Source organism: Choloepus didactylus, chromosome X (assembly GCF_015220235.1).
Source record: "Choloepus didactylus isolate mChoDid1 chromosome X, mChoDid1.pri, whole genome shotgun sequence".
In the NCBI taxonomy this organism is placed as follows: Eukaryota; Metazoa; Chordata; class Mammalia; order Pilosa; family Megalonychidae; genus Choloepus; species Choloepus didactylus.
Genome location: NC_051334.1, coordinates 54,451,442 through 54,465,494, shown reverse-complemented (window position 1 = coordinate 54,465,494; position 14,053 = coordinate 54,451,442).

The window sequence follows — 14,053 nt, the reverse complement described above, 5'->3', positions numbered from 1 at the left end:
TGGATAAAGTATTCTTGGTTGGAAATTTTTCTCTCTCAGAATTTTAAATATGTCATGCCAGTGCCTTCTTGCCTCCATGGTGGTTGCTGAGTAGTTGCTACTTAGTCTTATGCTGTTTCCTTTGTATGTGGTGAATTGCTTTTCTCTTGCTGCTTTCAGAACTTGCTCCTTCTCTTCAATATTTGACAGTCCGATCAGAATATGTCTCAGAGTGGATTTATTTGGATTTATTCTATTTGGAGTTTGCCGGGCATTTATGATTTTTGTATTTATGGTGTTTAGAAGATTTGGGAAGTTTTTCCCCACAATTTCTTTGAATACTCTTCCTAGACCTTTACCCTTCTCTTCCCCTTCTGGAACACCAATGAGTCTATATTTGAACATTTTATATTTTCTATCATATCCCTGAGGCCCATTTTGATGTTTCTGATTTTTTTCCCATTCTTTCTTTTGTTCTTTCATTTTCCATTGTGTCATCCTCTAGGTCACTGATTTGCTGTTCAGCTTCCTCTAGTTTTGTACTATGAGTATCCAGAATCTTTTTAATTTGGTTAACAGTTTCTTGAATTTCCATAATATTATCTATTTTTTTATTTAGTTTTGCAATTTCTTCTTTATGCTCTTCTAGGGTCTTCTTCATGTCCTTTATAACATGTGCCATGTTCTTCTTCATGTCCTTTATATCCTGTGCCATACTTTCATTGTTTGTCATTAGTTCTTTGATTAATTGCTCCAAGTACTGTGCATCCTTGATTTTTTATTTGGTTGTCTCAGCTTGGGTTGTTCATATCATATGTTTTTTTCATATGCTTTAAAATTTTCTGTTGTTTTTCCTTTTTTTTGGTCTCTTGGCATTTGCTTAACTTGATAGGGGTTTTTTAGGATATGTAGACTGATTCAAACCCTCACCTCTAATTTGTCAGATCTGCAGCTTCATGGAATACACTTTAGCTAACCAGTGTGTTGCATCTGTGAGCCACCTATTCCCCTCAAGCCAGTTCTACCCCACTTTGTCTTTGTGGTGAGTGGGGGTGTGAGTCTTGTGGGGTCCAATTGGTGCACCAAGCTTGCTTGTGTAGTTGGTGTTGCCCACCCTGCTTATGGGGCATGTGCCTGAGTGGTTAGTGAGGGGGGACACCTTTAATAATCAAATCTCCCAGGTGTTCCTGGAGATTTAAAGCTATTGCAATAGTCTAATCCTTCAGTTCAGTCTTGCCACAGATTGTCTCTGCCACTGGCCTGCAAGTCCTTGGCATTGGTGTATGGTCCCTGGCACTTGCAAGTGGGTCCGTTTCCAAGCCATGCACTCTTAGGTCCTCTGCTGAGGGATGACTGTGCTACATCTCAGGTGATCTCCATCCCCCAAGGGAGGTTCTGTGCTGCAGAGCTGTGTAGGGGTGTTCCCAGTCTGCTGAAAGGATGGCTGAATGAGGCATGTTAATTGCCCCCTTTCAACACAGCTCCACCTTCCCAGCTCCAGGACAATTAGCTGAGGGCCTGGGAAAGTCTATTGTCCATGCCTGATATTGTGGTGTGTGTGTGTGTTGTTGGAAACACTTCCCATCACACTAGGTTGTTTGGGGCAGCTCTGGGCTGTGGCGCTGGTGTTGGGCAGGAGCATTCCCAGCCCACTGGGAAGATGGCTTTAAGGGATGCCCCCCTTTTCTTGGGAAGTTGTGGTGTTTAGCAAACTTTCTCCGCCACTGGACTTATTGCTTTGTGTCTCAGAGCTCTCTTAGCTCTGCTTTTGTCTGGGCCCAAATTTCAATTCTTTGAGGCTTTCTCTAATGGGCTTCTTAGAGTAGTTGTTTTAGAGAAAGAGAGAAAGATTAAAAAAAAAAAAGAAGGGCCCTCCTTGCAGATCTAATGGGCTATTGAAATGCTAAGAGACAAGAAGATTAGGTCCAGTAAGGAACAATGAAGAAAGCAGAGAATCCGGCTCTTCAGACAAGGAAACTCATCCTCTGGATTTGCATATGAGCCTGACTCTGTTTGAGCCCTGCCCTTCTCTGTTCTATGTTCACCAGAACTCCAAAAAGTCTCTGTTATTACTTTTGGGTTTTTATTTTCTGTTTTTGCTAGCCCTATTTCCTCTCTACCAGGCTGACTGCTCCCTGACTCTCTGGTGTCTGGTTTCAGTCTATTTATGTTTGGAGTTTGGATCAGCAGACTGAATCTTTAATAAGAGCCTCAACTGCTGTTCTCCCTCCTTGTTCCCAGCACCAATGGCCCCTCCTCCCATGGGACTTAACCTGGCAGTGAGGTTCATGGTCCCCTGGACACAAGAACTTACAGATTTCACTGATCTCAGCTCTTCACATGTTTGTGAGTGTTGTATGAAGTATGCCCAAAGTCTAATTGCTCTCTGGTGTCCAGTCCATGCCATTCCTGGCTTTCTACATACTGCCCTTCAGGAGTAACTAAAACCTACACCTCACCACTCTGCCATCTTGCCCCACCCCCTCTTAGATTTTTATTTGATCTACAGTATGTTTCATTTCTGTAAAATCTGCTATTTTTCTATTTATTTTTTCAAATTCTTCTTTATGCTCTTTTAGTCTCTTCTTGATTATCTTCTATATCTTTAGCCAAGTGATTGAAGTTATTTAGGATATTTATATGAACATCCTTAATAAATATTCCAAATTCTGTGTCTCCTCAGGCTGTTTAATTTGGTCATTTGGATTGACCGTATCTTCTTGCATCTTCATATGCTTAGTGACATTTTGTTGATTTCTAGGCATTTGATTATCTTAATAACATTATTTTGAAAGTTGATTTTGTAGTTGCTTGGGTTTGCATTGAAGGTCAGAAAAGAAGTTTACAAGAGTGCACTTTCCCTGTCTAACCATCAGATGGCACTATTGGGTCACCTTTTTTCCCACAAGCCTGCCTCTCCCAACTGTTGCAGTGTGCTGGGCTGGGCCCTAACCAGGCAACAATCCAATCAAGGCCACTGTTCTCTTTGTGTGCTGGAAGCTGCTGAATGCTGACTCTGAGGGTTGTTGGTGGGCACTCTGCACCTTGAGATACCACCTGTGGGCAAAATATTACTGGTGTCTCCCAGGATCTTGCATGGAAAAGCCTGTTATGTGGGATTGAGAAGTATCACTTCCCAAGCCAACAGCTGACCAAGGAGTGATCTAATTTTTGTCATCCTGCAAGACCTGGGTTTGTATTATGGAACTGCTTTGACAGTTGGGTTTTCTGTGTTTCTCAGTCCAAATAGGGCTGGGTTCCCATGCAAGGGGTGTAGACCAGCAGATAGTTTAATCCATTAACATTCAATGTTATTATTGTGAAAGCAGTACTTACTTCAACACGTTATTCTTTGACTTTAATATATCATATCTTATTTTTGTTTCTTTTTTATCCTTTAAGTTAACCTTACTGAAATTCATTATTTCTCTCTTCCAATATTCTGTCTCCTCTTTTTTCTTTTGGCCTGTAGAACACCCTATAGTACTTCTTGTAGAGCCAATTTCTTTTTAACAAACACTCTCAGTTACTGATTATCTTAGAATATTTTAAACTCTCCATCCTTCTTGAAGGATAGTACGGCAAGATAAAAAATTCTTTGCTTGCAATTTTTCCTTCAATACCTTAAATATATAACACTGCCTTCTTGTTTCCATGGTTTCTGATGAGAAATTGACAATTAATCTTATTGCAGATCCCTTGTATGTGATGAATAGTTTTTCTCTTGCTGCTCTCAGGATTCTCTTTTCATCTTTGACCTTTACATTCTGATTAGTATGTGTCTCCAAATTGGTTGATTAGGATTCATTCTGTTTGGAGTTCTTGCACTTCTTGTACATGTCTATTTCTGTCTTCCATAAGAGTTGGGAAATTTTCAGCCATTATTTCTGGTCCTTTTCCTTTCTCATCTCCTTCTGGAATACTCATTGTGTGTATTTTTGCATGCTTTATGCTGTTCTTCAATTCCCTGTGACCCAGCACCATTTTTCCTATCTTTTCTCTGTCTGTTCTTCTGTCTGTAAGATTTTGGATGTCTTATGTAGTTTGCTGAACCTTTCTTCTGCCTCATGAAATCTGCTGTTTTATGCCTCCTATATATTTTGATCTCTTTTATCATGCTTCTATTTCTCATAAATTCTGTGGTTTTTAAACATATTTAATTGTGATGCATAACATATATACAGAAAATTGATGTTTCAAAGCAAAATTTAAGTTATAGAGCAAATTTCAAAGCATGGTATATGTTACAGTTTTACAATTTCAGTTATTTACTTCTAGCTGTTCTAATACACTAGAGACTAAAGAAGATCTATATATTTATTTAGTAGTCATAATCTTTTGTTAAATCCTATCTTGTCTGTTGCTACTACTCCTTCTCATTAGATCACTGTCTCAATCTTCATGATATATAGGCAATGACCACTCTAACTGGTTCATATTGAAAAGGGGTGTTGACATTATGGGGAACAGGGAGGCTTCTGGTTGATGTTCTAGGAGATATTGGTGCCTCTGTGTTTGGGGACATACCTGTAATAGGAACACTCTGGAGGATTTAAGTTTCTGAGAAATAGGAAATGAAATTTTTATAGTCTCAGAAAGACACCTGGGTATTAGGATTCTTGGGAATACAGTTGGTTTGGGCTTGGCATTGTCTGGAAATTTGCTATATCTAGCTAAAGCTTGCATAAGATTAACTTTCAGGATAGCCTCACTTGAAATTTCTTAGCAACTAAAACCTTATTTTGTTACCTTTCTTTTACCCCTTTTGGTCAAGAAGGCATTATCAGTACCAGGATGCCAGGGCCAGGCAATTTCCTGAGAGTCATGTCCCATGTCACCAGGGAGACACACCCCTGTGAGTCATGTCCCACTTAGGGGGGAGAGTAGTGAATTTATTTGCAGAATTGGGCTTTGAGAGAGAGAAGCCACATCTGACCAACAAAAGAGTTCTCTGGAAGTGACACTGTTCAGTTTGCTGATGCTGCCATTATGCAAAATACAAGAAATGGATTGGCTTTTGTGAAAGGGGCTTATTTGGTTAAAACTTCACAGTTTTACAGCCATAAAAGTGTCCAACTAAGGCAACAACAAAAGGATATCTTCAGTAAAGAATGGCTAGTGGTATATAAAACACCTCTGTCTGCTCTTCCTTAGCTCCTGAGTTGTAATTCAGAATGGTGTTTTCCAAAATGTTCCTTGGTTTCTTTTAGCTTAGCATCTCCAAAAGTCCTGTCTGCATCCCCAAGCATCTCCAAGCATCAGGAAGTATCTCTGTCTGCTCCCAAGTGTCTCTCCAAAAGCCTCTCACAGCTGCTCTAAGCTATTTCTGTCTATGAACTCCCTTAGAGGACCCCAGTGATTTAATTGAGACCTACCCTTCATGGGTGGGGTCCACATTTCCATGGAAATAATTTAATCAAAATGTTTCCACCATAATGAACCAACTACTCAGTCTTCTCCCACAAGATTGCATTAAAAAACATGGCTTTTTCTGGGGGACATAATATATCCAAACTGGCACAGACACTTAGGCATGATTATAGGTAGGCCTATCCTCCCCTTTGCAGAAGTAAGTTTCATAAGAGCAAACCTCAAGATTGAGGGCTTAACTTAATAAGTAGGGGATGCCTAATTTCATATAGCATATATTCTGTCCAAAATAAACAAAGAATTTCTCACATTATCCTTAGTTGTACAACCATAATCACTCTCAGTGTTAGACTTTTATCATAGCCCAAAACACCCCATAACACAATTATTTGTAATTATTGTACAAGTGTCATACCTTAGAAGTAGATCATGCAAGAGCTTATTTATATTTGTACTGTTAATCTGTGAGATATATGACTTCAAACACTTTTCAATCATGTTCACCTTCAATATGGCTCTGATACTTATAATGCCATTAATGAACTATCATCACCACTGTTCATTCCCATTCATTTCATTTCAACCTCGTTAACAAGTTTGGATGTATTAGGTAATCACCCCCAATTCTCTAGCTTTTATCTCTAGGTTCTCTATATTCTATGTTATAAGACTGATTTTATGTTGTCTAGGGGCTTCATATAAGTGAAATCTTACAATAACTCTCTGATTGTGTCTGAGTTATTTCACTCAGCATTATGTCCTCAAGATTCATCCATGTTATCCCATGTTTAAGACCTCATTCCTTCTTACTGCTGCATGATATTCCATTGTATGTATATACCATATTTTGTTTATCCACTCATCTGTTGAAGGAACACTTGGATTCTTTCAACCTTTTTGCAATTGTGAATAATGCCACTATGAACAATGGTGTGCAGCTGTCTGTTTGTGTCTCTGCTTTCAGATCTTCTGGGTATACACAAAGAAGTGGAATTGTCAGATCATAGGGGAACATGATATCTAGTTTTCTGAGGAACCAGCAAACTGTCTTCCACAGTGACCAGAACGTTATACATTCCCAAAAGCAGTTGATAAGAGTTCCAATTTCTTCACATCCTCTCCATCATTTGTGGTTTCCCATTTGTTTCATGGTAGCCATTAGCCATTTTAATAAGTCAGAGAAGATATCACATTGTGGTTTTGTTTTGCATTTCCATATTAGCTAACGAAAATCAACACCTTTTTGTGTGCTTTATAGCCATTTGTATTTCCTTTTCAGAAAAATGTCTATTCATATCTTTTGCACATTTTATAATTGGGTAGTTTGTATTTTTGACTTTGAGTTGTAATATTTCTTTATATATGCTGAATATCAGTCTCTTATCATGCATATGGTTTCCAAATATTTTCTCCCATTGTGGTCATTGCATCTTCACCTTTTTGACAAAGTCCTTTGAGGCACAGAAGCATTTGATTTTGAGTTGTTCCCATTTATATATATAAATATATATATTTTTCATTGCTTGTGCTTTGGGAATAAAGTAGAAGAAGCTACCTCCTAGTACTAGGTCTTGAAGTTGTTTCTCTCTATTATCTTCTTGGTGTTTTATAGTACTGGATTTTATATTTGACTGATGAACCCAGGCAACAGCAGAACTAAGAGAGCTCTCAGAGACAAAGCAATGAGTCTAGTGGGGGAGAAAATCCCCTGAAGTCATAACTTCCCCAAGAAAAGAGGAGGGCAGAGCCAAGCTCAGGTGGCAGCACTCCTTCAGAGAACTAAATGCCCAGGGGCTGGAAAACAGAAACCAGCTTGAGTAAACCACACCACTGGTAGGGACAAGGTTTGTGGAGAATTAAAGGCACCTGTGATATCTCTTTGCACTGCTGGTGAGCTGCCAACTGACAAGCACAACCTGCTGGACAGCATAGGAAAAGCGCAGAGACTGGAGGCTTCACAGGGGAGTCTGGAAACCTGCAGGTTCTTACTCTCAGGGAAACTTCATACCATCCTCCTGAGACCTGGGACTGTCTGGACTGGGAAAATCTGATTGGGGTTGATCATATCTGGGGAGATACTCTCAGAAAAAGGTTACATAGAGGCAGAGCAAGAACCAGAGAAACAAGAGGTGAAAAATTCTGATCAATTACACAGAAGCTACAGTAGAGGTCTAGAATAAATTGAACTGAACACCAAAGAAGAGAGCACAAAGCAAACAAGAAAACCCTAGGTAAAAGAGTGAAAATGAGCTCCAGAATAAATTAATTAGGAAAATCAGATGCCAAGACAGCTAAAGATAATGAGCTATACTAGGAAACATGAAAATATGGACTAGCAAAAGGAACAAATTAACACTTCAACTGAGATATAGGAATTGAAACAACTAAATAGTAATCAAGCAGATCTCCTAAATCAATTCAAAAATCAAATCAATGAGCTGAGGGAAGATACAGCAAAAGAGATGAAGGATACAAGCATAAGGAAGAACTTGAAAGTATGAAAAAACAAATGGCAGAACTTATGGGAATGATAGGCACAATAGAAGAGATGAAAAACACAGTGGAGACTTACAACACCAGACTTAAGAGGCAGAAGAAAGGATAAATGATCTAGAAGATGACACAGCTGAAATCCTACACACAAAGGATCAGATAGAGGAAAGATTGGAAAAACACAAGCAGAGTCTTAGGAAAATGACTGACAACATGAAGCACATGAATATGTGTGTTATGGGTGTCCCAGAAGGAGAAGAGATGGGAAAAAGGGCAGAAAGAATAATAGAAGAAATAATCACTGAAAGTTTCCCAACTCTTACAAAAGACATAAAATTACAAATTCAAGATGTGCAGCATACCCCAAACAGCATAGATTCCAATAGACCTACTCCAAGACACTTACTAATCAGAATGTCTGATGACAAAGACAAAGTGAGAATTCTGAAAGCAGCAAGAGGAAAGAGATCCATTACACACAAGGGAAGCTCAATAAGATCATGTACAGATTTCTCCACAGAAGCCATGGAAGCAAGAAGGCAGAGGTATGATATATTTAAGATACTGAAAGAATAAAACTGCCAACCAAGAATTCTATATCTGGTAAAACTGTCTTTCAAAAATGAGAGAGAGATTAAAATATTTTCAGATAGACAGCACTGATAGAGTATGTGAATAAGAGACCTGCACTTCAAGAAATACTAAACAGAGTGCTACAGGCTGATAGGAAATGACAGGAGAGGTTTTGAGAACAGTGTATAAATTAAGGCTATGAGGAAGGGTAAAAGGAGAGTGAAAGAGAGAAAGCAAGATGGCATATAAAATCCAAAAGACAGAATAGTAGAAGAAAGTACTGCCTTTACAGTAATAACACTAAATGTTAATGGATTAAACTCCCCAATAAAAAGACATAGACTGGCAGAATGGATTAAATAACAAGACCCATCTATATGCTGTCTACAAGAAACTTCACTTTAGACAAAAGGTCAAAAATAGACTGAAACTGAAATGTTGGAAAAAGATATATCACGCAAAGAACAACCAGAAAAAATCAAGAGTAGCTATATTAATATCTAATTAGACTTCAAATGTAAAACAATTAACAGAGGCAAAAAAGGACACTATATATCAATGAAAGGGACAATTCATTAAAACATGACAATCATAAATATTAATGCACTGAGTCAGAGTGCCCCAAAACACGTGGCAAACACTGTCAACACTGAAGAGAGAATTAGATAGCTCTACAATAATAGTTGAAGACTTCAATACGCCACTCTCATCAATGGATAGAACCTCTAGACAGAGGATCAGTAAGGAAATAGAGATGTTGAATGGTATGATAAATGATCTAGACAGACATCTTTAGAACACTACACCCCACAACAATAGGGTACACATTTTTCTTGAGTGCTCATGAATCATTCTTTAGGATAGACCACATGCTGGGCCATAAAGCAAGTCTCAATAAACTTAAAAGAATTGATATTATACATATTACTGTGTCAGATCATAATGGAATGAAGTTGTAAATGAATAACAGGCAGAAAGTCAGAAAATTCACATATATATGGAGGCTAAATAACACACTCTTAGACAACCTGTGGGTAAAGGAAGAAATTACAAGAGAAATCACTAAATACCTTGAGGCAAATGAAAATGAAAACACAACATATCAAAACTTATGGGATGCAGTAAAGGCAGTGCTAAAAGGGAAATTTATTACCCTAAATGCCTATAATAAAATAGAAGAAAGAGAAAAAATTGGGGATTTTACTGCTCACCTGGAGGAACTAGAGAAAGAACAGCAAACTAACCCCATAGCAAACAGCAGGAAAGATATAACAAAGGTTAGAGCAGAAATTAATGAAATTGAGAACAGGAAAACAATAGTGAAAATCGACAAAATCAGAAATTGGTTCTTTGAGAGAATAAAATCAATGGACCCTTAGCTAAGCTAACAAAAAGAGAGAGAGAGAGCAGATGCAAATAAACACCATCAGAAATGGGAAATGGGACATATCTACTGACCCTGAAGAAATAAAGGACATAACAAGAGGATACCAAGAGAAAATATATGCTAATAAATTAGACAACTTAAATGAGATGGACAACTTCCTAGAAAGGCATGAACAACCAACATTGACTTAAGAAATATGGATATGTGTAAGCACTAATTGTGATGAGGAATGCACAACTATATGATGATACTCTAAACAATATATTGTACACTGTGGATGATTGTATTATACTTGAATATACCCCTATAAAATTGCAGGAAAAAAAGAAACACAGGGACACAAGTGCTGAAGAGAACTTGGAGAGAGATGTGTATGTATTCACTGTTGGGGAAGTAGAATGGTGTAGCCTATCTGGAGGACAGTGTGATGTTTCCACAAGAAGCTAGATATGTGGCTGTCATAAGGTCCTGCAATCTCATTAGGGGTATATGCTTGGAAGATCTGAGAGCAGGGACATGAATGGACATTTGCAACCAGTGTTTATAGAAGCAGTATTCATGATTTACAATGGGCAGAAGTGGCCTAAGGGCACATCAACTGATGATCAGAATGGTGAACTGTGTACACATACAATAGAAAGTTGAGCAGCTACAAGAAGTATTGAAGCTGTGAGACATGCAACTAGGTGAATGGATCTTGAGTACAGCATTTTGAGTGAAGTACACCAGAAACAAGAGGACATACAATATAATGACTCTAATATGGACTAACTATAATTTGTAAATGCTAAGAACTGAATCTTAGAGCACAGCTTATCAGGGTAACACTTATTGTAATGGTCCCTACATTGTAAGCTCTTACAGCAATCACATTTATTCCTGAGTTGTAATGGTTATCTCTAAATCCTGAGATGCTGAGCTCCTTGTATATAACCTGGCCAGTCTCTGGAACTTTGGGTATCTGTGTGACACCTGAGACTCAGAGCTAGAGCTTGGCAGTTATGAATGTCAGTATTACCCCACATGCCAACTGCTGACAGAAGTGAAAAAAGAGTTCAGACTTCAATGAGCAATATGAATGAAGTGGATCTGGTTAGGACTAAGGCATATCAGGCCAAAGGGTAAAGGATGATACTGACTGGGTTTTAAAACCACAACTTTTGTGTGAGTCCATGGGAGGAGATATTTACTTTCTTCAGAATCTATATTTTTTTTGTAGCACACTAGATAATTTAACTTGTATAATCAGTTTGTTTGAACACCATAGGTACATGGAACTGTGAATGGGAAGTGGGATTTGGTGAGTTTGTACAGGCTGGGGTGAAATCCCAATACATTCCAGAGTGATATGGGAAGAGAGTAAATGTGTATAATTTGTGGGGCCCCCCAAGGAACTGTGGAGAAATCTGGAAATGATGGACTTCCCCACCTGGGATATTGCTGATTTTTCTGCAAACATTGAGGACTGACAATTCAGTGGGCCAAGCCCTTGATCTGGGGCTTACCCTTGTGAGGCTTTTTGCTGCAAAGGAGAGGCTAAATCTACTTATAATTGTGCCTGTCTCCTCTAGAGAGCCTCTTTGTTGCTCATATTTGGACCCCCATCTTTCTAAGGCCAATCAGCAGGTGAACTCACTACCCTCCCCCCGCTACATGGGACATGACACCCTGGGGTGTGAATTCCCCTGACAATGCAGGAAATTACTCCTGGAGATGAGCCTGAACCCAGCACTGTGGGATTGAGAAAATCTTCTTGACCAAAAAGGGGAAGAGAGATGAAACAAAATAAGGTTTTCAGTAGCTTGAGATTTCAAATGGAGTTGAGAGGTCACTCTGGAGGGTACTCTTATGTGCTATAGAGATATCTCTTTTTAGTTTTTAGTGTATTGGAATGGCTAGAAGGAAATATCTGAGGCTGTCAAACTGCAACACAGTGTTGATTCTTGAGGATGATTGTATAACTATATAGCTTGCTTAGTATGACTGTGTGATTGTGAAAACTTTTGGCTCACACTCCCTTTATCCAGTATATGGACAGATGAGTGGAAAAATGGGAACAAAAATTAGATGAAGAATACAGTGGAATGGAGTGGATTGAAAGTTTTGGGTGTTCTTTTTTGCTTTTGTTTTCTTTAGGAGTAAGGAAATGTTCAAAAATTGATTCTGGTGATGAATGCACAACTGTGTTTTCATACTGTGAATAATTACTGTACACTGTGGATGGCTGAAGTGTGTGTGAATATATCTCAATAAAACTGTATCAAAGAAACACAATGATAGGCATCAAGTGGGTAACTTACTTTCAAATGATTCAGGGAAAGTCTTGTACTGCTCTTGTGACTTTTGTTAGTTTGTGACTGTTTCAAAACTAATCTAAAACAAAAAGTTCCTGTTACCTTTTACAATAAATCCCAACTGTTTTTTTTTTCTGATATTTATACACCAATGTCCACAACAGCATTATTGACAATAGCCAAAAGGTGGAAACCTCCCCTGTGACCATTGACATTCTTACAAGGGAATATAATTAAGCCATAAAAAGGAAAATTGTTCTGATCCATGCAACAACATGGATGAACCTTGAAGAATCATATTGAGTGAAATATTCCTGACAAAAAGGTCAGATTATGTAATTTCAATTGTATGAAATAACTAGAATATGCAAATTCATAGTGACAGAAAGTAGAGCACAGGTTACCAGAGGCAGGGATGGGGAGTGGGGGGTAATGGGATTTAACACTTAATGGGTACAGATTTTCTGTTTGGGGTGATGAAAATATTTTGGTAATGCATGGTGGTGATGGTAGCACAACATTATAAGAATAACTAATACCACTAAATTGTATACTTGAAAATGGCTAAAATGGGAAATTGTGTATTGTATATATGTTACCACAATAAAATAATTTTGTATAAAATAATAAAAAAAGAATAAGTGAACTAGAGGGCAGGGAAATTGAACGTGAATGCACAAAAGAAAAAATGGTGAAAAAGTTTGAAAAATTTGAAATGTACCTCATGGAGATGGCACACAATATGAAGTGCACAAATATAAGAATCATTGGTGTTTCAGAAGGAGAAGAGTAATGGGCTTGTAAGAATATTTAAAGACATAGTTGGGGAAAAGTTTTGAAACCTTTAAATGACTTGTATATGAAAATCAAAGAAGCCCAGTGAACTTCAAATAGAATAAATCCAAATAGACTATATAATAGACTATATAATAAATCTGAGACATATACTAATGAGATTGTCAAATGCTGAAGAGAAGGAGAAAGTCCTGAAAGTGGCAAGAGGGAAGCAATTCACCACATACAAGCAAAACAGTGGGCACCAATCAGGTGAGAAGGCAATGGTGTGACATATTTAAGATTCCACAGGAGAAAAATCCCAATCAAGAATACTATATCCAGCAAAGCTCTACTTCAAAATTGAGGGAGAATTTAAAATTTTCACAGACAATCAAATGCTGAGAGAATTTGTTAAGAAGAGACCAGCCCTGCAAGAAGTACCTAAAGAAGTTCTACCAGTTGAGAAAAAAGAAAGGATAGAGAGGTATGGAGAGGGGCATAGAACTGCAGAGTGTTCATATGGGTAGCTTAAAGGAAAAAAGATGGGTGGGGGGAAATAGATCTGACAAGTAAAAACCAAAGGGTAAGAGGATGGTTCAAGAACTGCCTTTACAGTAATAACTTTGAATGTGAATGGATTAAACTCCACAATTAACAGATTTCACTGGCAGATGGATTAAAAAGTATGATCAATCAATATGCTATTTAAAAGAGACTCAGACCCAGTGACACAATGAGATTGAAAGTGAAAGGATGGAAAAAAATATTCCATGCAAGTTGAGGCCAAAAGAAAGCAGGGGTAGCAATACTAATATGAGACAAAATAGACTTTAAACGCAAAGATACAAGAGACAAATAAGGACACTATATATTAATAAAAGAGAAAATTCACCAAGAAGAAATAGCAATCATAAATGTTTATGGACCCAATCAAGTAGCTCCACAGTACATGATACAAACATTGGCTAAAATGAAGTGAGCAATGGAAGTTTCTACAATAATAGTGGGAGACTTCAATACACTAATCTCTTCTACAAATAGAACCAGACAGGTATCCAATAAGGAAACTGAGAACCTAAAGAATGTGATAAAAGAATTAAACTTAGCAGACACATAGTGAGTATTATATCCCAAATTACCAAGATATACATTATTCTCTAGCTCTCATGGAATGTTCTCC